This window comes from Lacerta agilis, chromosome 15 (assembly GCF_009819535.1).
Source record: "Lacerta agilis isolate rLacAgi1 chromosome 15, rLacAgi1.pri, whole genome shotgun sequence".
Taxonomy (NCBI): domain Eukaryota; kingdom Metazoa; phylum Chordata; class Lepidosauria; order Squamata; family Lacertidae; genus Lacerta; species Lacerta agilis.
In genome coordinates this window covers 23,796,598-23,823,756 of record NC_046326.1, presented here as the reverse complement: position 1 = coordinate 23,823,756, position 27,159 = coordinate 23,796,598, and positions in this window count along the sequence as shown.

Here is a 27,159-nt window from a genome sequence, read left to right as displayed (position 1 = left end):
CTGTCCACTGCACCCACCAACCTGACATCCCTTCCAGTTAGGCACGTGAGCTGACCCCAAATCTGGCCACAGCCACTTTTATCTCTGTCCCTGTCCACCACCCACATGCAAAACCTAGAAGGCTGCCCACGTGTGAATGTGAAAATCAGTCTAAAGAAAGGTTCTCCACCCCTGCTGTAAACTTTAGGATGTAGATGGACCCTTCCTTTTCATAACACAGAGGGTGGTATGATAATTTTTTTTAAATAAAATTAAATATAATAATTTATGCCAAGTTACAACATACTATACAAATAAATTAAAACAATAATCAGAAAACTAAAACAAAGAGAGAGAAAAGAGAAACAAACAAGAAAAACAGTGACTATAACAGAACATAGCCATACATACATATATTTTGACTTCCATCCTTTAGTGACTTCAGAGGGTGGTACGATAGATTCATCAATGCCTGTGGTATAGACACTCAGCTCCCAGTTTCCAATGTAGGCCTCTTACCTTCAGCAATTGGTGGATTACAAAAAGTGCCAATAACACATAGTCAAAACACTTACCTCTTTTCAAAGGGGGGGGGGCTTCGATAAAATTATCACATAGGGTGACTTCTAAAAATTATTTTTAAAAATCCCAGGAAATCGGCAGTTTCACACATTTGCAAACTTCGTATCGTTTTGACAGTTCACATGACGGTGACAACCAAACCCCTCTGGGAAATTACCTCTGAGCTGAATGGAAACTGCGGCAGAACTGAAGTCAAGGTGAGAGAAGCAGCTTGCCTAAGGCCATTGAGGGGTGGGCTGCCTTGATTTCTTATGTTCTTATACGCCTCCTTGCACCTGGGACTGGGAAGGAACAATCCCAGAAGATACAGCCGTGAAATGGTGCAATGAGTCTAAATGAGTCTTGAGCACTTGTATATTTGCTATCTACAACTGTGCATTGTGTCCCCCAGTTAGAAACACGAATCAGATACCAGACTGACAGCCAGGTTCTCTGTTCTTCCCCTCTCCGCATATGACCTCTAGTGAGGTGCTTCATTTAAAGTTGTATCTGTGATACAAATTTAAACCAATCCAAGCTAAGCCCTTTCCAAGAATTACAGTGCTTTAGAGTTCCTTGTGGATTTTAAAATTTGACTTCTTTATTTGTTCTATGAATCTATGGCCTTCCCTTCCACAGGATAGTTAGGGTGATTCACACACACACAAACACACACACAAATAAACAACACTTCAGTGAAGCAAATGGAAACATTTTTTAAAAGAACATTAAAAGGTCACAATAGGAAAGTAGTCAATGGAATTAGAGTAAGGGCATCATGAGAGTCTTAAGCTTGTTAGTAATCAAAACCAACAGCAGCTTAAATTGGGGATGAGGAACTCATGGCACTCAGGATGTTGGACTTCCCATCAGCCACAGCCATAGGATCATGGTCGGGGATGATGGGAGTTGTAGTCCACCAACATCTGGAGAGCCACAGATTTTCCACCCCTGGCTTATATGAAAGGGGAAAGGGTGGTTAGGGGTTCCACAGTACTGGGCTATTTATTACCCACAGAGGAAATTGCACCATAGTGAATATCAGAGAAGCTAGCCAGCAATACCAGCAGGGTTCTGGAGTGGTTCAATCCGCATCTCTATGGCCTCATTCTATATAATGTGTAGAATGCGCCAAGTAATGCTGGAAGGATTAATTCAGCAAGCCATCCCCTATCTGGATTGAATATACCTCAAACCACAAGCCTGGGCTTTGGAGGCCTGATACATTTTGATTCCAAAATGCAAAATGTGCAGCCGTGTTGCCTAATCACTGTTATTTTAATATTTATTAATATTGGGTGAACAGTCAGCTCACCTAATAATCATCATATCAATGGGATCTGAACAACTTTGCTTGGCAGGGCAGTCTCTACCTTCATTTTATAGGCAGGGGTTCCTTCACTGTGTCATTTCCCTTAGCTGTACAGCTAACATTTGCCAGCACAGGCCTAATGCTAAGCAGGACTGAAGGATCTCTGACCACGCGGGTTCCATTATATTCCCAATATGGAAGCCGCCCTTTCCATTGTCGTTGAATTGGCTGCTCTCAAAAGGCATTTGCCTCCACTATGCCAGATGGGCCCACTTCCCATTATTAAATCATGGCTCTATACTTATTGCCTTTCTGGACCTTCTGCTAGGAGGCAATGTCGTCCTTGCTACTAGACCACCCCCAGGATGAGCTGTAAACAATTGGGTTTGAAATAATGAATGTAAAATGGGAGTGAGGTCTGTTTTTGGAAAGATACTCTCTTCTCCCTGGTGCAAACCATCTTTTAATGTGGCAGCAGTTATTCTCTTTTTTTTTTTTGCAGGTAAAATAGTTTATTTATACACTGTTTAACAAAGATATACAATAAGTGTTACAACTGCAAGTCATAATAAAAACTTTACCAAAAAGAAACCATTAGCAGTTATTGTCATCATTTTGTTTGGTTATTGTTCCATTCCTTTCTGAGTTATTACATGAAGATCCATATTAATTTGAATGATGTTAACCGAACATATCATATCTTCAATCCATACACAAACAAAACAAAGAAAAAGAAAAAACAAAGAACAGAAAAACAAGAAAATACACTCCCCACCCTCCCCCAAAAATAACCTAAAAAAGAAAATAAAGAAATTAAGAATGAAAAACAGTACCAACCAAAAAACTCAACCCTTTCGATATGATATGAGCCAGGTGTCTTCATTGTATTGTTTTCAATGCTTGCTGAAAACCTTTCTGTTTAGGCAAAACCCTATGCAAGCAGGTAATTTAATTGTGTGTGTGTGTGTGTGTGTGTGTGTGTGTGTGTGAAATCTGTTGGTTTTATCTTTAATTTGTTTGTTTTATTGCATCAGCTTGCATTTAAAGTTTCCTTTATTCCTGAATATTTTACACCATTTTATGTAACCTGCTTAGAGATTTCTTAAAAACGATTATTAAGTGGCATATAAATCCTGCCAAATAAATAAAATAAAGTCAATCCCAAGGTGCATTTCCCCCTGTGAACGTTCTGAGTTGACACTTGGGGTCGGATCCAAAGAAACATAAGGACCACCGAACTGCCTTGATGGAACAGTGCGTAGTCTAGCATTCTGCTGACCCAAAGGACCGCCTGGGTATCCCTTTAAAAGTTCTGGGCACCTGCCGAGATGGCTGCTGCAGTAGCACTCTCTGGCCACAGTCAGTGCTGCTGGCGCCCTTCTGTGGCACAGCCCAAGCCAGCAGCTCCACCTTCTGGTGAGTTGTGCTGGTGACCTGGAAAGTTACATTTCCAGGTCCATCTGTCCAAATTATCTGTGATTTTAAACACAGAGAATTTTTTTTAAATTTGTTATTTCCATGTATAGACCACATACCAAGATCTCTAAGTGATTTACAACAGATAAACAATAAAGAAATGCATATAAACATAAGAAGAAGAATAGATAACACTGAGCGTCATGGTAAGAGAAGCATTTCCAAGCAGGGGTGGGCAAAAACATCTGCCTGAAACCTTGCAGAGCCACAGCCTGCCAGTAGAGGCACTACTGAGCTAGGTAGGCCAATAGTCTGACCTAGTATAACACAGCTTCCTATGTGTTCAGGAACTCTGCATAACGGGGGTCCCAGAAAACATGGGGCTCTCTCTGCAAATAGGTCTCCACATTGCAGGGACACATGCACAGTGGTAGGGCTTGCCTGCCTGCACAGTATCTGTAACATGCACATTCCTTCTTGATATGCAGAACACGTTAATTTGGGACTTGGATCTCCACTGCTGGGAGTGGGAAGCGATCAGGATAGGAGCCATGGCTTGTGTGAGAGGGGTTTTAACCCTTTCACTGGCGCCAATGCATACGAGCTTCACTCCTGGGCCAGATAGCAGCTTCGGGGGGGGGGGGGGTCAGGGATGGTACTGGCCGGAACCACAGTATGGAAGGAAAGGGTTAAACTCCTCTCTCTGCAGCCCATGAATTGGCAGCCCCCTAGTGGCTGCTGTTGATATAGAGAGTCATGCAACTGCAAGCAACGTGTTTAATGATATGCACCGTTCAGCCCTAAGCTTCTGCTTGCAGATGATGGTATTCCACTGGAAAGGCATTGCAGTGTAGAGGTTATGGTGTTAAAAGTATGACCTCATAGACCAGGGTTCAAATCCCCACTTAAGCAAGAAGGGCACTGGATGGCCTTGGGCCAATTACCATCTCTCATCCTAACCTGCCTTGTGAGGTTGTAATGAGGGTAGAATTGAGAGGCGGAATTTCACTTATACCACCTGAAACTCCTTGGAGGAAAATGCAAACTATAAATGGAATAAATAAACAAAATAACTTATATTCGTGTAATCCTAATGTATTTATAGAGACACAGGGTGCTTTAAAGTCAGGTGGGATTGCACAGTAACTTGCAGGGTTTTTTAAAAAAGAAAAGAAAAGCAAATCCCTGCTACATATCGTGCCTGAATTAGAAGACAGCCACTGTCTATCTTTAGGAGACCATAAATGTATTCAACAAGGGGGGGGGGTATTTTTGGCACAGAGGACTACGAATATTTCAAAACAAAATGTGTTGTTTTTAAGATGTTTTTATATTCCAAGTAATTTGTCTCTCACACTTTGAGGCTAGGAATAGGAGCTGTTCTACGGCTGAGGGTAATTGAGTTTGCAATTACCACTTCCTCCCCCCCACCCAATCCCACCCCAAAAATATATCATAAAGATTTGGCAGGGAAAATGCCTGTATGAAACAAATATTGGGACATTCTCCTATGCCAAAGTTCCCACTGCCCCAAATAAAGCATAAGCTATTTGGTGTTGCTAATGATTTTGTGGGTTCTAGACTTCAAATACATGGCTCTAGAACCAAGACGCATACTCACAGATAGGCGTTCTTGAGAAATTAATTAACTATACAATAAATTCTGATGTGATCTGACCTGATCAGCACCTCCTGGACTAATGTATGGACTGGAGCATGATTAACTTTTCAGATTTCTTGTTTCTCTAAATTCTTCAATATAATCAGCTTTTTTTTTTTTTCTTTAAGGGTGAAATGGACTGATCTGTCCATCCCCAGGACGGGGATCTGAAGACACATGATGTGGTAACTTTGCTAAAGCTAGGCAAGTCTCAGTCTGGGCAGTGTTTGGTAAGGAGACCACCTGAAAACCCATAAGAACATAATAAGAGTCTGCTTGATCAGACCAATGGGCCATCTAAGCCCAACATCCTGTTCTCACAGGCAGCTTGGGAAGTCAGTGATAGAAGAAGAGTTTGGATTTGATATCCCGCTTTTCACTACCTGAAGGAGTCTCAAAGCGGCTCACATTCTCCTTTCCCTTCCTCCCCCACAACAAACACTCTGTGAGGTGAGTGGGGCTGAGAGACTTCAGAGAAGTGTGACTAGCCCAAGGTCACCCAGCAGCTGCATGTGGAGGAGCGGAGACGCGAACCCGGTTCCCCAGATTACGAGTCTACCACTCTTCACCACTACACCACACTGGCTCTCTATTGATATTGCTGCACACTTCCTCAAGCAGTAAAGATGGCTCTGCTCCCCCAAGACCATGGTCAACCCTGGTGCTGCATGGCGATGTTGGACCAAGCACGGTTTGTCATCATAAGGACTAGCTCCAGGTTTCTCAGACCCTGCAAACAAATTTTAAAATGACACCTGCAGTGAGCTCCCTCAACTCATTTTTCTTCCACTGAGTATCATTTTTCTGCGTTCCAGCCCTAACACAATCATCCAGTTGAGATTTCATAGTCAGTTGAGCAATGGTTCTATGTGTAAGATCTGAAACAGGCAAATGCTCCATCAGGACCAAACTGCGCCGACCCACACACCGCCTGCTACTCAGCACACTGGGACCAAGAAGCTAACAAGCACTTGGCTTTGTGCTGTTGAGCTCCTCAGAAGCAGAATGGCGGGCAGAGGGGGGCGTCCTTAAGTGCTTTTTGAAGGATCTCTGCGATGTTCCAGGGGCCAACCCCCACGCCTGCCCCAAAGTCTCTCCGAATCCTCTTCCTGTCACACACACATTCTCTGACTTGCAATTTCCCTCCTCGGCATGGCAGCCGCTTGTCTGCAATTATCTCTGGAGCCCTGGAAACGAGGGACAGAAAAGCTCTCTCTTCCCCCACCCCTTTCCAGCAACGCTGTGAAAACTGGGCCACTATAGGGAACATGGAGGGCAGCTTGGACTATGTTGCTGGGACATGGAATTCATGCCAAGGGCAGCTGGTGTGGTATGGAGAGGGTGAGCTGCAGCCTAGCAACAACCTCCCTGCCATCACCATAACAGAGGAGCGCCATCTCTGAGCTTTTTGCTCAGCCAAGGCTATAATCACTGTTGCTTTATTGTGCCGGAACTCAATCCGTTCAGCTTTCATCTGTCCCGGGGCTTGGTCGGAGTAATTGGACGCAGCAGGGGAAAGCATTGCTTGCTGCACTCTGCCAGCCATTAGGTGAGCGCATCCTGGAGGCCTGGGGCCATTAGCGTGACAGACAGCGTGGGGGGGAAACAAAGACCCGAGTGACGCACAACATAAACTTCTGGTCAAAAAATGGAAATCCTCCATAGGGCCTGCTTCTCTGTGGGCACAGAGGCACCTCTGTGAGAGAGGTCCTCTAGGTAGCAAGGGCGGGGAACCTGAGGCACTCCAAATGTTGTAGGACTCTCCAGCTCCAATCAGCCCCAGCCAGATTATTGGGAAAGGGCTGTAGCTCCATGGCAGAGCATCTGCGTTGAATGCAAAAGGCCCCGGGTTCAATCCTTGGTGTCCCCAGGGAGGGCTGGAAGAGACACCTGCCTGAAATCATGGCTGAGACGAACACTGAGCTAGATGGTCTGGCTCAGTATTAAGGCAGCTTCCAATGTTCCATGTGTAATTTTGGGGAAGGACCACAGTTCAGGGCAGCATATGCCTTGCATGCAGAAGTTCTGCTCTCTTGAAGATACCATCTTTCTCGGGAGGTCCATCCTGCACAATATAGGAATTGGGCCTTTACTGTTGGGGCACCTGCTACTGCATTGAAATGGCCTCCCCTTGAATATTAGACAGCCACAGCCTCTGTTGTCTCTCCAGCACCTACTGAAGACATTCCTCTTTCAACAAACCTTTTCAGTAGAGATCTGTAAAAGGAAAGGGAAAGGAACCCCTGACCATTAGGTCCAGTCGTGTCCGACTCTGCGGTTGCGGCGCTCATCTCGCATTAATGGCCGAGGGAGCTGGTGTCCAGTTTCCAGGTCATGTGGCCAGCATGACAAAGCCGCTTCTGGCGAACCAGAGCAGTGCACAGAAATGCCGTTTACCTTCCCGCCGGAGTGGTACCTATTTATCTACTTGCACTTTGACGTGCTTTCGAACTGCTAGGTGGGCAGGAGCTGGGACCGAGCAATGGGAGCTCACCCCGTCATGGGGATTCGAACCGCTGACCTTCTGATCAGCAAGCCCTAGGCTCTGTGGTTTAACCCACAGCGCCACCCGCATCTGTACCAATCTGCAATCGTACTGAAATTGTTTTTGAGATAAGATGTTTGTATTGTTTTATTGCTTGGCGTTTGCCACCCTGAGCTCCTTTGGGAAGAAGTGCAAGATATAAATTTGATAATAAAGCAATAAATAAATTAGAGCCTTGGGCAGTGCAACAGGATACTCTGGAAGGTGGTAGGCTCTCCTTGGCTGAAGATATTTAAGCAGAGCCTGGACAACCACCTGTCAGGGATGCTGCATTCACACCCTGTATTGCAGATCCTGCACTGAGCCGAGGGATGATTTGATTTGATTTGATATTTCTCTTCCGCTTTTGCAACAACAAGTGTTGAGCTCAAAGCAGCTCACAATAGTCACAGAAGCATTACAAAACAAACATTACAATCACTATATTATCCAACACAATAACATATAAATAAACCAAACAACAACAAAACAATCAAAACAATTAATACAATTCAATAAAATAATAGTAATTCAAAAATCACAAAATATCAAAAACCATTCGTCAAAATGATTGATAAAGGGAGCTCAACGCTCCCTGCCATCATCAGAATTCTATTACCTACAATTAGACTTCACAATAAAGGGACCATACAAATGGTTCAATCTGCTAGTCCTTCCCATTAGACCCCGAAAAACAGAAGTAACTTGACTCCCTACTAATCTATTATTTCCCTTGGAATGCAAGGGAATAAAACCAATGGCCCCCTTGCTGTCTCTCTTCTGCCTGGGGGTTTCTAGTGGATCTCCTCCCTCCACTATATTGATCACACACACACACATACACACACACACACACTACCAGCATGTTGTTTATGTTACTGGGGTTTGTGTGCCAAGACTCTGACATTTGACAATGATTATTTTATTAGGTCGCCTTTGGTTTTATTTCATCACCACATAATGCCATGGGCACCTCTGCAAGCTCGACTAACAAAAGGGCCATTGTTCTTAATCATTATTTATGTCTCTTTCAGGTCCAAGTACAGCCTGGGCACTTAAATAAACAATGGCTGGAAATTTCCCACTTCTCTGCACTTTGGGAAGAGACTAAGAGATAGGGGTGGGTGAGAAATTTGATGCCATTAAAGGCTAACCAACCAAAATTGCACATCACAAAAGAACAGGTGGATTGCAATGCAGCTGTCCTTCGAAACCCATACTTCTCCATGTTTTGCAATGCAGTTCTCTAGCCAACTAATGTGTACAAAAATACCTATACTGGGGTAAAGCCTGCATAAAAATGCACATATTGGCAAAAAAAGCATATAAAAATAATTTTGATTTTCAAAAAGTGCTTGCAAGAATGTGTGTATCAGGCGAAATTGCATTGAAAAACATGTCAATATAAGATAAAATTTGCTAATGAATATTCATGAAAACTTTAAAAAAATGATAATAATTGCAAACTGATGTGGAAATTAGAGAAATGAACTTATGATTGGAAAAATGAAAAAGTGAGAAAGACTAAAACGTATAGAATCATCCACCCTTTACTTAAAGATGCATGCAGAAGACCAAGGGAAGTTTTTTAATATTTGGCTGCTTTTCAACATTCATACCATGAATTAGCCCTAAAAATGCACCCAGCAAAAGGGATGGAAGGCTACTTGCCTGCCAGGCATGGGGACAACCAGGGTGCGAGACTGAATTTTAACTCAAATGGGGGTGTAAATCCCCCACAGATGATATTTTCCTGGGCAAGCCAAACAAATGTACGATTTTAAAAGAACACCGGTGGTAGTCTAGAGTCTGCAGTGGGTGGGAAGGTGTCATCTTTTGATTAAAGTAGAATGAACTTAATTTTCTAAACAATTATCTTATTCTTCAGTTCACTTAACACAAGTAAAAAAGAACCCTAATATGATAATAAGTAGGCAGGCTGGGCCCATCCTTTAAAATCACTAGGTAGGTCAGGTTTGTCTAGGCTCACATTGAATTCAGCACCTGTCTTCTACTGACCACCCGAGCATTTGGGAAGGTATCACATGTGCTGCCAGGAGCTTTATCCCCAAAATATGCACCTGGCAGATTAGCTTCCATGAGAAACATTTGCTGCAAAGTGCAAATATCTGCAGAGATGCAATGGGGATTGTAAGGACCATGGCTTAGAGGGCCAGTTTTTTACCCTCTCTAGTGGTTGTCATTAGTTTCCACACAGCTGCCCAGTGGTTATTTGTTTCCATTTATAAGCAGGGTTTTATTCTGTAGGCTGCCCCCAATTCATCTATTGAGCTCTGTCCCATTAATGTCCCAATCTATATGCTGATGATAGCTGATGCCCCTGATCTCCCTGAATGCTGGCAGAGACTTTGTATGAAAGGCTTTTTTTTTAAGCCTAAAGCAAATGCCCAGAGCAGCCTTCTAATCCAGAGATCTAGTCAAAAGCAAGAAATCATCTCAGCAGAGAGAGACTTCAAAGAAGCTATGATATTCCCAAGTAGTGTCCATCCTGCAATTATGCCTTGTGGGTGTGGAACCAGGAGCATGAGATGGCACCTCGAAGACTGGAGTTCATTTTGTTTTGCTGAAAGCAAGCTGCTAGTCCTTAAGACGACGGATAACATAAGCTTTAAAAAAAAATTGTGAGGAACTCCTGCTGGACCAGGACGGGCAAAATAGTTGTGCATTGCAGGGGGTTGGACTAGATGACAATTGTGGTCCCTTCCAACTCTGTGCTTCTATTATTTCCATTCTGAAGGCCTCCTTCACCACTTCATTTATGCACGTGGAGCCCAACAGAAGGATATAGGTCAAGTGATGCAGACAGGGAGCTGGGATTTGTGGCACTACTAGAGAAGATGGATCTGCCTCAGATCTGGCCTGCCTGCCTGCCTGTCCGGCTTAGTAGATTAGCGACAAAAGCACCAGCAGCCATAGTGGGGAAGGTGGTTGGATACATCCTTGCAGTGTGCACCAAAGCAGCACTGTCTCTTAATCCTGACTTGACTTGGGGCACCCTTCCCCAAAATGTTGGCCACCAATTGCTCCAAAGACCCCATGCTGAGCCGTCTTCCGGGGACTTTTGTCCATTAAGCCACAGGGCTAAACTAGATGTCATGCTTACTGCACAGCTGCATACCTTGCCTCGTAACATCACAAAAGCCTGATCATTCCACCCAGCAGATGCTGACTTAGGTAACACATGTGGCCCACAGCTCCTTGCTTGTAAAATGCACCCACCCAACAGGGATCTCATGGGTTATCAACCCCAACTTACTAGGTGCTCACAGATGCTGTCGTAGAGGGTTTCCTGCATCAACGGGGGGTTGGAAGAGATGGCCTCTGATGTGCCTTCTGATTCTTTTGCTTAATCGAATCAAGTTGGCTGTCTTCTCTAGCACTCCATCTTAGGACTAAGTGCAGACTGCCTGGCTTCAACATCAAGCTGGCTTTTCTCTCCCCACCGACCCAAACCCTGGCTTTGTTTGACATGCAGCCTGATGAAGAGTTCTGAAGCACTCAGAAGTTTGCTTGCTGTTTTGTAACTGTTTGCTTGATCCAAAAAAAAAAAAAAAAAAAAAAAAGATTTCCTGACTGTGTTTTGGAACTTGTCCCCCTGTTAGCACCTGCCCATAGAGATGGAGCACGCAACTTGCATTTCATATTCCCAAACAAGATGAGCAAACCCTCCATCAGATCCACTTTGTTTTTCCTCCAGCTAAACCCTTATCCTTGAATTCAGACAGATGAGTCATTCCAAGGAGCTTTGGAAACCTTAGTCAGCAGTAGTTGTGGGTAGCGCGTTTGTAAAATTAATCACCTCCAATTAGCACTTCTAATGAGGAACTAGGGTGGAAGAGCATGCCAAGCTTCCTCCCCACCACCACCCTTTGCCTCTCACCTGATTGACAGTTCCCAGTCCAACCAGCACACCCACCCACTCCACCCTTCTCACAAGCCTAGGCTTATTCCTCATGCACAAAATGTTTGCTTTGTCATCATCACTGTAGCTGTGACTCAGGCCTCTGTACCTTGTTCGAGAAATGCTGACTCAGCCTGCTCGCCCTCACTCTTCTCCCTTGGGTACATCAGACCTCTTCTGTCACATGCATAAAGACCCTGAGGGGTGGGAAGATGGGTAAGGTGATCCATTGGCATCCAACAAGCCCATTCGCATCAATGCAGGGAATAAAAGATTTCTGACTCAGCACGTTTCGTAATCGGCAGCTGAGCTACTCCCCAGCAATGACTAAGAGGGCCTCTTTCTCTTTTCTTTTCTGCCATGTGCCCTTAGAGGAGCAGCATGAGGGACCTGTTGATGTACAGTCACACCAGCATCATTCCGAGGGGATGGGAGAAACATGACGGGCCTGATATGCTGAGAGAAAGCTAAACTGGAGAAAGGGATTAGAACATGACTCAGCTCTCCCTGCAGCAACATGCGTCAGACTGAGGTGCACACAAGTTTCGGGGGGAAAGCGAAAAGTTGTCGCCAGCTCAAGGAGCAGCAGCAAGAGCAGAGGAGCTTTTCAGCAAGGAGCTTCTCTAGGGAGTCATAGGGCATTGTACTGTATATCCTGCTCCAGCTGGTGCCTTACTGGCCTGCTCCTCCTGCAGTTTCTGTTCTGATCTATCCTTAGCAGATAACCCACAAGGTACAGCAGCACCATGGACAGCTCCACATGTGAAATTTCTTTGAGAGGCCTAAAGTAGTGGTTCCCATACTTTTTCGAATCACCACCTGCTTGTCTGATAAACTCATTCCCAGTGCCCCCTTCCCTACCCAATCAAAAACATTATTCAGAATAGTGGTTTGCACAGCCTCCTAAGGAAGATAATAATGCAATAAAAATCATAGAGTAAAAATTAGTTGCACATTTATTCAAAATCCCATTTAAATTATTTAGTTTAATTAATTCAACAAAACTGATGGACTTGATCCAGTGGTACCAGCTTTTCAAAGCCTGAAAATCATTTACGCCACCACTTACGCCCCCTTGGGTAATTTCACCACCCACTTTGGGAACCACTGCCTTAGGAATCCCTGCATCCAATCCACGCCTCGTAAGTTCTATGCTAGGACTGCCCAGCCCAATCTGCTGCATGGCCCTGATATGGCAAGCTCAAATCAGGCTACCCTGCCTTGGGCCAAGCTGGGGGACAACACACTCTAACCCAGATCTGGTCCCATATTAAGTTGGGGGTAGGGGTAATGTATAATTAGGGTTTAAATGCAATTAAGCATACAGCTGTGAGGGGTTGAGGAAGGAGACATTGCATATCTTCTGACATTTCTCCGGTAAAAATAGGGACATCCCAAGGGAAAGCGGGATCAAATAAAAGACTGGGGCAGCTTCTGTAAACCTGGGACTGTCCCTGGAAAGTAGGGACACTTGTAGGGTCTGGACATTGTGTCTCTTTCTTCCTCCACACTCTGGACCAATTCTGTGGGGTGTTCCTAGGCAGATAATAATAATAATAATAATAATAATAATAATAATAATAATAATAATTATTTATACGCTGCCCATCTGGCTGGGTTTCCCCAGCCACTGTGGGCGGCTTCCAACAAAATATTAAATTACAATAGTCTGTTAAACATTAAAGCTTCCCTAAACAGGGCTGCCTTCAGATGTCTTCTAAAAGTCTGGTGGTTGTTTTTCTCTTTGACATCTGGTGGGAGGGCGTTCCACAGGCGCGTGCCACGACTGAGAAGGCCCTCTGCCTGGTTCCATGTAACTTGGCTTCTGCAACGAGGGAACCTCCAGAAGGCCCTCAGCACTGGACCTCAGTTTCCAGGCAGAACAATGGGGGTGGAGACGCTCCTTTAGATATACTGGACCGAGGCCGTTTGGGGCTTTAAACGTCAACACCAACACTTTGAATTGTGCTCGGAAATGTACTGGGAGCCAATGTAGGTCTTTCAAGACTAGTGTTATGTGGTCTCAGCAGTCACCAGTCTAGCTGCCGCATTCTGGATTAGTCGTAGTTTCCGGGTCACCTTCAAAGGTAGCCCTACATAGAGCGCATTGCAGTAGTCCAAGCAAGAGATAACTAGAGCATGCACCACTCTGGCGAGACAGTCTGCGGGCAGGTAGGGTCTCAGCCTGCGTACCAGGTGGAGCTGGTAGACAGCTGCCCTGGACACAGAATTGACCTGCACCTCCATGGACAGCTGTGAGTCCAAAATGACTCCCAGGCTGCGTATCTGGTCCTTCAGGGGCAGTTACCCCATTCAGGACCAGGGAGTCCTCCACACCTGCCCACCTCCTGTCCCCCAAAAACAGTACTTCTGTCTTGTCAGGATTCAAGTTCAATCTGTTAGCCACCATCCATCCTCCAACCGCAGACAGGGATAAAGCACCTGCATAAACACACACTTCTCTTTTCCAGGAGCTCTTGAACCTTGAAAAGCACATAGAGCTGAAAGAGGAAGTGGCAAAGAGTGCCACACTCCCAACTTCCTCCTCCAGCTCTATGGACATTCCAAGGATGAAAAGAGTAACCGCACCCACCACCTCATGACCAAGGAGCTGCAGGAAGGGTGCACCAGACAAAGGTCTCAAGGGTACCATCGTGTCCACAGGCAGCACCCTGCAACCGCTGCAGTAATGCATCAGCCATGATTGCTGGACCTTGCATAGAGAGAAGCGGAGATTGGAGGCAGTGATGCTTCTAAATACCAATATCAGGAAACCACAGGTGGTGAGAGCGCTCAGGTCCTGCATGTAGGTTTCCCACAGGTATCTGGTTGGCTAGGATGCTGGACAAGGCAAGCCACTGGCCTGATCTCATGTTCAAATGTTCAGTTGCCTAAATGGCACACAAAGGCATATCTGAGTAGCAAAGGTATCCCTACTAGCTTCACCAAAGGCAGGAGAAGATGTGGCCCTCCATATGCATCTGACTGCAACCTTCATCATATCTGACTCTTGGGAGCTGACTGGGGCTGATAGAACCTTCCTATGCCTGAGGGTTGCCATATTTCAAGGCACCCCGAAAGTTGTTGAGCTTTTTTTAAGTTAGACCAAAATTTGTTGAGCTGATGTTTTACAAAAATGGCAAATTATTCAATTGATTTGCCTAAGATCCAGGACAAAGCCCTGCCTTTCATAAATTCCCCACAGACGCCAATTCTGCCTTTCAGATCCTGGAAATGTCTGGGGAAATTGGGACGTATGGCAGCCCTAGATCAAGGGATCTCAAGGTGAAGACTCTCCAGCTTGGCCCAAGAACCAATAATCTGAAATCAGAGCCTAGCTTGTTTTTATGCCTCTGAATAGCAGTTGCTGAGAATTGCAGGTGGGCAGAGTGCTGTTGCACTCACATCCAGCTTACAGGCTTCCTGCATGCATCATGTGAGAATGGGATGATGGACAGGATTGGCCATTGGCCTGACCCAGCAAGCTCTACTTATAGTCATGTATATACACCTGGCTCTGTGCAAAAGGAAGAGTGTGTCTATTAATAGGCTGACACGTTCAACATGCTGTGTGTTGCTCTGTCAATCCGAGAGGCATACAAAGGCATCCATTGCGCCTGTGTGCTGGAGAACGAACATGCACTTGTGTACATAACCGGTTTGTCCAATGTGTGATAACAGAGGGTGAAAAGCTGGCTAGGGTCAACTTTCTGCAAGTGTCAATTTGCCAGGGAGACGTCCAGCTCGTGGAAACGCTTCTGCCGACTGGGTGCCATGGAAACGGCATTCCCACAAAAATATGCAATAGCACTTCCTTTAAAAAGTAACTAATTGAGGCACGAAGGGTTGACACCCGTCGGAATTTATTCCCCGTGAGCTGCTGACAAGGACAGCAAAGGCTGCTGGGTAATTAGGGCAGACATTGGTGCTGAGTGGACAATAGCTAGCTGCATGGTTGTTGTTTTTTCGGGGGTGAGGAGAGAATGATAGCTGTGTGCATAGATGGATCATGGAAGGACATAGAATCACCATGTTTATTCACATTCACCTGTTAGCGCCCCTGCTTCTTCCTTTCCTGTCTCCCCTTCTCTCCCTCTTTCTTACCATCCCCACAGTGGTGAAATTTAGAGCAGGGAGCTTTCACAGAATCAAAGAATTGTAGGGTTGGAAAGGACGCCAAGGGTCATCTAGTACAACCCCCTGCAGTGTAGGGATCTTTCTTTTTGGCTAGACATATCCTGCCACAAGTGTTGTATCCACTGATGATATCATTTAGCTCAGGGGTGTGGAACCTCAGGTTCAGGGGCCAAATGTGACCCTCCAGAAGTCCCTGTCTCTGGCCCTCATTGGGTCTAGGCCACACCCTGCTTTGCCTGCCAAGGGCTTTTGCTTGACTGCAATCTGTTCATAATACCTTGACTGTGCCTCTTGCCGATCTGGATGGAAGGTACAGAGGGGTCCTGTGAGCATGTGCAGAAACTAGATTATTGCACAAAGATAAACTTTGCATTCATTGCCCCACCCACTTTTGCACCTGTCCCCCGCTCACCATTGGCATGTGGCCCTGGAAGGTTGTCCCAAAAGGAACGTGGCCCTCAGTCTGAAAACGGTTTCCCCATTCCTGATCTAGATATAGATTAGAGCTGTGAGAATGATGGCCCAATCCTATACACATCTGCTTAAATGTAAGCCCTGTTGAGTTCAATGGGACTCACTTCCAGGTAAAGTGCATCGAAGATTTCAGCCTTAGTCAACCAATTGATGGACAACATTTCTGATCAGCCGAAAAGGTCTCCTGATTTACTGGGCAGCATATCTCAACACTTTAAAAATTATCTTTAATATAAGTACTTTACAAAAGCTACAGCTGGCAAGCACTATCTTTAAAAAATGTTACTTTCTGGGAAATGCCTCTTCTAAGACCTGAGTATTCACAAAAAACAAAGGAAGTATGTCCCCAACCCATGCCTCAGAACTATTGCTCTGTCCTTAAATTGCCTTAGGACACAATGGTCATTGGTCATGCTGGCTGGGGCTGGGAGTTGAATTCCAACAGCATCTAAAGTAATGTGTGGTGCTAGCCATACATGCAGGGGCCAATGCAAACTCACTCCCAAGTGCATAGGATTACAGCCTGAGCCTTGAATAAAAGTGTGTTATCTTCTGCATAACCACTAACAGCCCATACCTAGAGAAAATGAGCCATGTTTCAGCCCAGCTGCTCAGGTTAGTCTGTGACTTAACTTAAATGTATGGTTGCCAACTTTTCTGTAAGCCCTGCTAAGGGGATTTGAACTGCAGCTGGACACAAAAATTAAGCAGGTGGGTTTCCCCCCCCCCATCATTTTCCCCCTCACTGGGAGTAGTTCCACCTTGCTAGATTTTAGCATATTGAGCTGCTATTAAAAGCACAGGAGCTGAGCCAGTTTAAAAAAGAAAAGAGTTGGCAACCCAACCTCTGTGAGTTAGTTTGGTCACATTCTGAATTTTTAGGGGCCTCTGACAAGGGCTGGCCCAAGATTATTTTGGCACACGAGGCAAAAGAAATGCATAATCCACAGTGGCACAAAACTTTCAGAACAGAATTAACCATTTGCCACCTGTTAATTGCCTCACTCTGTCCAATGCAGGGCTGGGAAAGGCTTTCGGCAGGGCTGCTCTCAATGCTCCACTGCTGCGCTGAACCAGCCTAGAAGCCAGCTCAGCCCTGGGCATGGACAGAGGGGAGACCCTGAGGCTCCCACAAACCCCTCTTCTTCTGGTGCACCTCACAAGATCTGGTTCCACCATGCTTCCACCAGGGAGTCCGCAGTGGATGATGAAGCCTGGCAGCGAGGCATCCTGATGCAAAGCCCTGACTCTCATTCCTTGCACCTTTTGCTCGCTTGGCATCAGAAAAAATGCTGCAGATGCCTCCTTTAGTCAACAATGGGGGGGGGACATTTGTCTCGTGCTCTCTCGCCCACTCAGCAGATGGCAGCCTCTCACTTGGGGGAGCTACGTGTGTGTGTGTGTGTGTGTGAGAGAGAGAGAGAGAGAGAGAGAGAGAGAGAGAGAGAGAGAGAGAGAGAGAGAGAGAGAGAGGGAGAGCTTCATACAAGCACACAAAAACACAAACACACTTTCTGATGTTATTTTTATTCATCGCTCCCCCAATGCACTCATGAAAAGATAACAGCTTGGGAGAAGGAAGGGGGGAATGTTAATTTGCAGCGCGAGAAAGACAAAGGAATAATTCACACGGCCGGCAACTTCATGAAGGACAAGGTGACCACATTACGGCTGTGTGCTCCCTCCACTGTTGGAGGCAGCATGCCTCTGATCCCAGTTGCTGAGAATTACAAGCAGGGAAGGTGCTGCTGTAGCACTCAGCTCCTGCTTGCAGGCCAGGCTTACCATTAGGGAAACAGATTGGCCACTGTGTGAGCAGAGTACTGGACTAGATGGGACGTTGGCCTGATCCAGCAGACATGTCATTTTCTTCTTGCTTTTGAATACCACTTGCTGGAAACCACAGGAGGGGAGAGTGCTCTCGTGCTCAGGTCCTGCTGGCGGGTTTCCTGCAGGCACCTGGTTGGCTGCTGTGAGAACAGGGTGCTGGACTAGGTGGGCCACTGGCCCGATCCAGCAGGTCCTTCTTATGTTCTCATGCTATTTAGCATCTTATGGGCTGTCATGTTCAATCCATTGCAAAAAAAAATATCTAATCTAAATGGGTAGATGCCAGAAGATCTGGACCTGCTGGGAATGTCAAACTTTGAAACAAAATCTGTGATGTTCGCAGTGCAGATTCAAATTTGAAATCTCACCAGAGGAGAGATTTATTTCTTTATTGCAATATTTATATACCGTTTGATCATCATAAATCCTCAAACAGTTTGCAAAATATGTAAACGTTAAAATTACCAGTTAATAATAATAATAATAATAATAATAATAATAATAATAATAAATCCATGTATTTCAAAATCATTTGAAAGGGACCAGTAATTAAAATCCAAAGGAAACATGCAACTACCGTAAATTGTGGGACCCACCAAGCTGAACAGTTTGTTCCCTGTATTGGGCTGGGGGTGGGGGGCAGATATTCAGCCTGTAACCCACAACCAGTTCTCCCCCAAAAGAGGGAATTATGATGAAACTAGACACCAGCTAGGAAGTATCTTAGCAACCACAGATGACCCTTTCACTTCTCTAAAGGCTTCCAGATCAGATGTTCTTGCCGATCTAACAACTAGGGCTCTCTGTTCTCGATGCCTCGCATGTTCCTTTTACCCTGCAACTTGACAGATCTGGCATTCATTTATTGTGCCAGGAGATTCGTGATGAAGACACATATTTAACAAGATGGTGTAAAATGTGCTGATTGCATGGCTTGCTCATGGACAGGGCAGGTCCAAAATACTTTGGTGCCTGAGGTGAACATCAAATGGCACCCGCCTGCCAGCTGAGATGAGAAGGGGGGAGTGGAAATCAGCATCAGGATGGGGTGGTGGTGCTGTAGGTGGGAATGAAAGTGTGGAGTAAACATCAGCATCAAAATTAAAGCGGGGGCTGGAGATCAGCATCAGAATTGAAGGGGCAGTGAAGATCAGCATTGGAATGAAAGGGGACAGTCAAGCATTGGAGTGAACTGGAGGAATGGTGATGAGTCTTGGAATGAAAGGACAGTGAAAATCAGCCTGGAAATGGAAGGGGGAGAGTGAAGATCAGCCTTGAATAAAAGGGGAGAACAAAAATTAGGGGGAAGTTTGGGTTTCCATATTCCTGACACCTGCAAAGTTGTTGAGCTTTTTTAGGGAACAACCCCAAATCCAAATTGTTGAGCTTTCTCAGGCAAACCTCCCCCCAAAAAGTCATTAACCGGAACATGTCAGAAATTTTCCTGGGGAAACTACTTCATCATATTAAACAGAAAGAAAGAAAGAATGAAAGAAAGAAAGAAAGAAAGAAAGAAAGAAAGAAAGAAAGAAAGAAAGGTGAAAGGCTGCTTCAAAGATTAGGGAATGTCCCTGGGACTTCACAGGCACTGGCCAACTGGTGCTGTCTATAGGCAGCTTTGGAACACAGGAAGCTGAATTTTACTGAGTCAGACCACTGGTCCACTGAGCTCAGAACAAATGTTCACCCCACCCCTCACCTAGCTGCCAAGAAGGAGAACAAATGGCATAGTTGTGTGGAAGCTGAAGACACAGAGACATGCCTTGCTCTGTGCTGGACATTGGGGTTTCCCTGGAAAACTAAAGGGGAAGCAAAATCTATGGGTGGGTTAATGTCGTGAGCCCCTCTAACCTATGCCCAGGTTGTACATATGAGTAAATGAAAAACCATATATGTTAAAGACACCATGATCTCTGCTGACCTTCATTCCAAGTAAATCAAGCCCTGGGTAGGCACAGGCACCCCTGGAGTCTCTTGTCGCTTAGAGATTGCAGAGGCACGTAACAGCATGTTTGTGCAGAATACAATGAGGGGGTTTCCACGCTGACCCCGGCGCCCTACAAATGTTCTGCCCGCTTTCCCAGCAAGGAGAGCTAAGCATTGTGACAGCCACATCATTCCCCTGTGTGCCGCAGACCATAGCAGCCTGTGTGCCTTTGAGCCACACTCTTAGCTGTCCAATGGTCTGGAAAGGACTCAGGACAAACTGTTGGCCTTCGCTCAGTGGGGAAATGGGCCAGGAAGACAGAAATTGCCCGAGGACTGTTTGGCCGGTGGAGAGGCAAAAATCTGACGTGTCTCGAATCCTGCATGGGCAGCCAGCGGCACGCAGGAATCTCCCTGATGGCACTTAATGAAATCATTAACATGCTTGAAAAGGAGCCAAGAAAACCACTTGCGAGTCGCAATGCGCAGCATCACAGCGTGGCCAGCGGAGTGGCTGAGCGGTTGCAGCAATTTCCTGGTCATTCATTTCCCTTGCAGCTGGGATGACCTGCATCAGGAGACAGGCGCTCACAGCATCCGCAGTCATGAAGGATTCTGTGCCTAAATAATATCCCTCTTCTTGATCTGAAGGCCAGGCTGCTTCATCATTTGCAGCATAGCCTGAGCTTGCAACCCACCTAATAGCATTGGTGGAGAGCTGTGGCTCTAGGATCACAGAAGTTGCTTCTAACTAGGGACAGAGGAGCATTTAGGAATCTGCATGTGGCTGCTGTCAGAGACCCACGCCAAGGAAGGTGGTTGTGGCGGAACAACTGGTCCCTAAAGGAACTCATGGATCGAATCTGATCAACACATTCTGTAGAACAAGGTGGCAGAATTCCAAGCTGTTCCGTTTTGTATCCACAGCAGTGACCAGAGGAGAAACGACCACTGGGAAGAGTGCAGAAAGAAGAAACACTATGGTACACCTGCATCACACAACCAGATGCCTTCATCTGCCCTAGCTGCAACAAAACATGTCTTTCCTGTATCGGTCTCTACAGATACAGCAAGCACTGCAAATCTCCAAGGGAATGACTTCATCTCCAAAGGCACTTTCTTCCATTGTCTCCTGTGACAGACGGATGCCATCCAACCACATTCAGATTGCAAGTTTGGGATGTCATCTTTAAAATGATAAGGATAATTGACGTACTGGAGAAGAGCAATCTGCATGCAGTAATTAATTAAGTAAGTAAGTAATTAAGCATGTCAGGGAGAAAGAGGTATGTAAGCCTGCACTAGTTTTCATGAAGCTTTTTTTTTTCAATGAGGATCATTCAAAGACATGAAGAAGAAGAGTTTGGATTTGATATCCTGCTTTATCACTACCCGAAGGAGTCTCAAAACAGCTAACATTCTCCTTTCCCTTCCTACCCCACAACAAACACTCTGTGAGGTGAGTGGGGCTGAGAGACTTCAGAGAAGTGTGATTAGCCCAAGGTCACTCAGCAGCTGCATGTGGAGGAGCGGAGATGGGAACCCGGTTCCCCAGATTACAAATCTACCGGTACCACTCTTAACCACTACACCACACTGGCTCTTCCCAAGTATATATCTGTAACGTGAAGTGGTATAGTTCAAAATTTTACCACCCTGTTCTGTGTAATATGTGGAAGGCCTCTTGGTCCCAGCCAGTGGTGTCTGGACAATGGGGGGGGCACTCAAATTTCATGTTATCTAGGATATCTGAAATGTCAACATGATGACCATAATAAGTTTTAGAATCTATCCTTGAGTGATGGTGGAGAGCTGTGGCTCATCTTAGACCACAACAATAGGAATAGCTTTTAGGAACAGGATTTTTCTGTCTTTCTCAAGGTCAAACAAATGAGAACTGGTCCAAATCAAGCTGGAGCAAAGGAATGGAGAGCCACCACCAGCCATGCTGAGTTGCCAAACTCCTCCCTCCATCAGCTATCACCTGGCAGCAGCTATTGCATCAGGTTTGTAGCTGAGGAAGGAAAAGAAGGGAGGCAAGAAGACCAATCCATTAGCACAGCTGAGAGACCAACACCTTAGCTCTACCTCTGTTGCACTTTTACACCCCAGCTGGTCATTAGAAGAACCTGAGTTTGCTCATTTCCTCCACCCTCCTACTCAATTTTCCTTTTGTCATTTCATTTTGAATCAGAAGCCTGGGGACGGGGAGTGTCTTGTTTGTAGTGATCTGTAAGCCACTCTGGGACACCCTTTGGCTACAGGAGAGGAATTCCTTAAATAAACAATCTTGCATCTCTGCAAATGAATTTAGTCATCAACCTTTAACCAGAGGAGTTTGCTGTATTTGTCTGTTGTGGGGACAGGGGGGCTTAAAGCCCCTCTTCTCACAGCCTCAGTTCCTTATCTGCAATATACTATCCGGAAAGAAAGATTTAAATGGTGTGTGCTTAGTGTGATGCCATGGACAGTATTGCACTTAACATTGGATTCAAATGTGACTGAGCCAGTTAGCATCTTTTACTCCAGTCTACCACACAAGACTGTGGTGGCCCCATCTACCGTGCCTTGAGCAAAGGCAGAGACTGACATGATTTCGGAACACAGAGTGCTGAAAATGTGCTACACTGTTAACCCATCTTCTATAGAGCTCAAGCTAGGTGGTTCCTCCTTTGTCCTCACAACACTGATTTGAGGTAGGCCAGGCCGAGAGGCATCAACAAGTCCAATACTACCCAGAAAGTACTGAGGCTAAGTGGAGATTAGAACCCACAGCTCCCTGCTTTCACTCCAAAACTCTAGTCAAGTCTTCCCACCAACCTGATGCTCTTCAGATAGTTTCCACAAGAAGTCCCATCAGCCCCAGCCAGCATGGCAAATAGCCAGCTGTAGTCCAAAATCTGGGAAGCACTATATTGAAGAAAAATACTCCAACCCATTCCACCCGACAACTGTGCTTTGGCAGTGAAATCGCAGGGCAATCTTACACGGGTCAGGGATTCATTAGTTGTGATTCCTGCATTGCAGGGAGTTGCAACAAGATGACCCTTGGGGTCCTTTGCCATGCTACAGTCAGTGGTGTAGCAACAGGGGGGGGGTGCGCTCCCGGTGCCATGTCTCTGGGGGTGACAAGGCATGCGGGTTGCCGGCGGCGCTGCTTCAACGCTGTATGGATGGTGACAGGATCCTCTGCTCACGGCTGCAGCCACATGTAGAGGATCCTCCAGTCACGGCTGCAGCCATGAGCAGAGGATCCCAGCACCGTCCATACGGCACTGGAGACGCACCGCCGGCAACCCGCTATGTACAGTGCATGTGTGGCGTCGCTACGTACGACGCATGTGTCACACATACCGATGCTGTGCATGTGCGCTACGTAGCGCCACCCCGCCTCCGGGTGCATGTCATGTTTGCCGCTCCGGGTGCCCGAGCGGCTTCCTACACCACTGGCTACAGTTCTATGATTCTATGTCGAATCAGAAGTTCAGTGGAACTTACTTCCAGGAAAGCATTTCAGCCTAGAACCATTGAAATCAGGTAAGAAAAGTTCATCACCTGCTTCAAAGAATGACAATCTTAGATTATGTCATTTGAGCTGAAAGCCATTATTTAAAGGCTTACAGTAATTGGCGGTGACTGGTTCCCCACCACTCTGACAAAGCTACTGAAATGTTAAAGATCTGACAAGTCCAATTAGGGTCTGTGTCGATAACTTAATGACATCAGCATAAACGACTAATCAAGATGAAGAAGGTTATTGCATACCTTTACTTTTTATATATGCTGACTGGAAAGTCCTTACTTTCTGGTTCCTTATCCCCAGAATGTGAAATGAATCTATTTAAAAAGGGGGGGCAGAGTGCACTGGAAAGGTTACTGATTTATGGGAACGTACATCCATGTTTGACTAGCTTGCCCCTTGGTTCATGATTTTGGGGCAGAGACTTTAAAACTGATTTGAGATGTGACTGGTGTTAATTTAGATGTGACGTATAAGAAAAGGGCCCTTCCTATTAAAGCAGAAACAGAAAATCGCTCTTGTCCACATGCCCTATATTTCCTATAGGCTTTAGGACTGCCTTTGCCAACCTTGGTGCCATCTAGATGTTGTTGGACTACAATTCTCATCAGCCACAGCGAGTAGGGACCCTGAAGTTGCCCATCAAATACCGTATATACCCGAATATAAGCCGACCCGAATATAAACCGCGGCACCTAATTTTCCCACAAAAACCTGGGAAAGCTTATTGACTCGAGTATAAGCCGGTTCACCTTTGCCGCTGTGGAGGAGGAGGAGGAACAAGCAGCCCGAAAGCAGCCCTTTGGGCTGCTCCTTCCTCTTCCTCCTTTGGCAAGTTTGCATTTATGCGAGCAGTTAAGGAATGGAACAAGCTGCCTGGGGAGAGTAAAGAACCGCTGTTCTTGTATGCTTCTTAAGGAATGGTTGACTGGGGAGAGCGGGTGGCAGCACAAGCGGAGAGAAAGGGCTTCTTTCTCGCCGCCCCCACCGCCCGCCTCACTCAAGTATAAGCCGAGGGCAGCTTTTTCAGCACAAAAAATGTGCTGAAAAACTAGGCTTATACTCAAGTATATATGGTAGTTCTTAGACAGGCAATTCACGTGGTCAGAGTCTCCCCTCCAGGGCTCTCTATCCAGTCCTCAGGACTCTCTAAAAGCCATACCCCCTCTGGAAGCCACACCTCTCTGTCTCACATCCTCCCTAAGTGCTTTAGCTTTGTTGGACCGCCACCTTGGATTGAATGATGCTTCTCACTTGCCTGGATTAAGGATGGAGGCATGTGGTTGCATGTAGGACCCTCTGACTTTTGCACAGCTGAAATGTATATAAAAAAGCAAGACTCGCATCTGGTGCTCTGCACACATCTAGCTGCCTTTGAACACACCTACCATGTGTCCGCAAGAGAACTTGGACCTTGGGATCAAGATTGTTCCGTATCAATTGCAAGGAACCACAGGAGAGGAGAGTGCTGCTGTTGTGCTCAGCTCCTCCTTGCAGGCTTCACACAGGCATCTGGCTGGCCTATGTCAGAACAGAATGCTGGACTGGAAGGGCCATTGGCTTGATCCGCCATATATGTCTCTGGCACCATTGTTAAAACATCGGCACTGGCTTCCCATATACTCCTGAGCCAGGTTTAATTTACAAAGTCCTGAACAACTTAGGTCCAGGGTACCTTAGGGGCCACCTTATATGCAGTTCCATCACTGAGATCAACTGTTGTCCCTCAAGTTGGTGATGCTCATTTGACATGACCATGAAACCGAGCCTTTAATGTCATTTCCCCAATCGACTTGAATGTTTCTCCCAGAGATCCAGCATCTTCTCTACTGCCATTTGAACATTTGCCGGAAAATTTTCAGGCTTGCAATTAATCTGAACACCTAAGAACATCAAGAGAGCCCTGCTGGATCAGACCTGTGACCCACCTAGTCCAGCATCCTGTTCTTGCAGTGGCCAACTAGGTGCCGTAATGGGAAACGCTCAAGCAGGACTCAAACACAAGAGCGCTCTCCCCACCTACGATTTCCAGAAAGTGGTGTTTAGAAGCATTTTGACTGTAGAGGATCAGCATCACCATCATGCCTAGTAGTTATTGATAGCCATACCTTCCATGAATTTGTCCAATCCTCTTTTAAACCCATTCAAGTTGGTGACCAGCGCTGCCTCCTGTTCCATAGCGAGTTCCCTAGCTTTACTATGTGCTCCGTTACACTTTCTGACCTGTGTGCTTTTTAAATTATTCTCTGTATATATACTTGTAAACCGCTCTGATTTTTTTTAAATGACATTGCAGCATACAAGTGTGTTTTTAAATGAACCAAATAAAATGAATATTGCCCCCATCAGTCGAGGGGGGTGGTGCTTTAAAAACTCTTGGGATGGTTCATCAGAAAGGTGGTGGGGTGGGATCTTCCTCCCTTTGCAATGCTTGTGTATAGCTGAGCTGAAGACAAGAAAGTCTTGCCAAAGATATGAAGAGTTCAGCTGCTCAGCTGTGCTGGGAAGAAAATGTGTGCAAGGCAAGGCTATAAATAAAGGCTGCAGAAGACGGTAGCGGCAGCCACAAAGGTCTTTGTGAGCCAGGAAGAAAGGAAGGTGCTTTGGGGGGTGGGAGGTGGGCGGACGAGACGCTCAAAGTTTTCGACTTTACATAGCCAGAGATACATGAGGGTATCCCTGATGCTGAGAGGGGTTGATGGGGACATGCTGCCCCATTCCCAACCCCCAACCCCCTTGCAAGCTGAATAAAATAAACCCTGGATTCAAACGATGCATGCTAGAGATGGAAGAGTTTCTAAAGCAGAAAGAACAGAGGGGGAAACAAAGAGAGATGGAGAGACGGGGGAAGAGAGAGTGCTCAGGGGCTTCTGAAACATTTAACAAACAAACACAACAAGCTGTAGGAAAATGCACGCTGGGGGGCTTGGGGGGGGAACAGGAATGTCAATATTAACAGTGTACAGTACTGGGACTTGGGAGGCAAAGAGCCCACGGAAGGGAGTGAGGAAGAAAGCGCCTTTCCTTTTCTTCAAAATCTCAGAGGCCAACTCAGAATCTCCTAGTATACCAAAGGATGTGCCTGCTGGTTTGTGGAAGGGCCATAACACAAGGGTAGAGCATCTGCCTTGCATGCAGGTTCAATCTCTGGCAGATTTGCCCAGGTAGGGTCAGCAGAAGCCCCTGCCTGAAACACTGGAGAGCCTCTGCCAGTCAGTGCAGGCAGCATTGACTCCACACAGTTAGGAGACGCCTAGAAGATTCCTGCCAAATCTCTGCCAGAAGGGAGTTCCACAGGGCAGGACCTGCCACAACAAAGCCTCAGTCTTGAGTCCAGGCCAACCAAACCTGAGGGACCGCCTGGGGAAGCACAAGATGTACCCCATCAGAGGATCTCAGTGATTGAGGTGGTGCATAGGGAATATATATGCCCACTCTTGCAGGCCTGGTGGGTCAAATATGGCCTCCAGAGCTCTCTATCTTGCCCTCAGCCATGCCTTGGAGGAAAGGTGGGATATAAATGGAACAGTGAACAACATAGCAGTATTCGATTTACAAGTGGTGTCTCCATAGCTGGCCTTACCACTGGGGGACATTCCTCAAACAGGAGATATGCCAAATGTCTATGACAGCCTTCCCCAACCTGGTGTCCTGCAAACACTTTGGACTACAATTCCCATCATCCACAATCGCTGACAGTGCTGCCAGGGGCTGATGGGAACTGTAGTCCAAACCATCTGGCGGGCACTCAGCTGGGGAAGGTAGCTCTAGGCCAAGCATCGAAACCATGTTGAACCCCACAAAAATTAAATAGAATGCTGTTCATTGATGGCCATCCAGGCAAGCAGGGGCCAGTGAAATTGTGGGAGCATGAAAAGGAGGCAGAGCAGGAATCTGT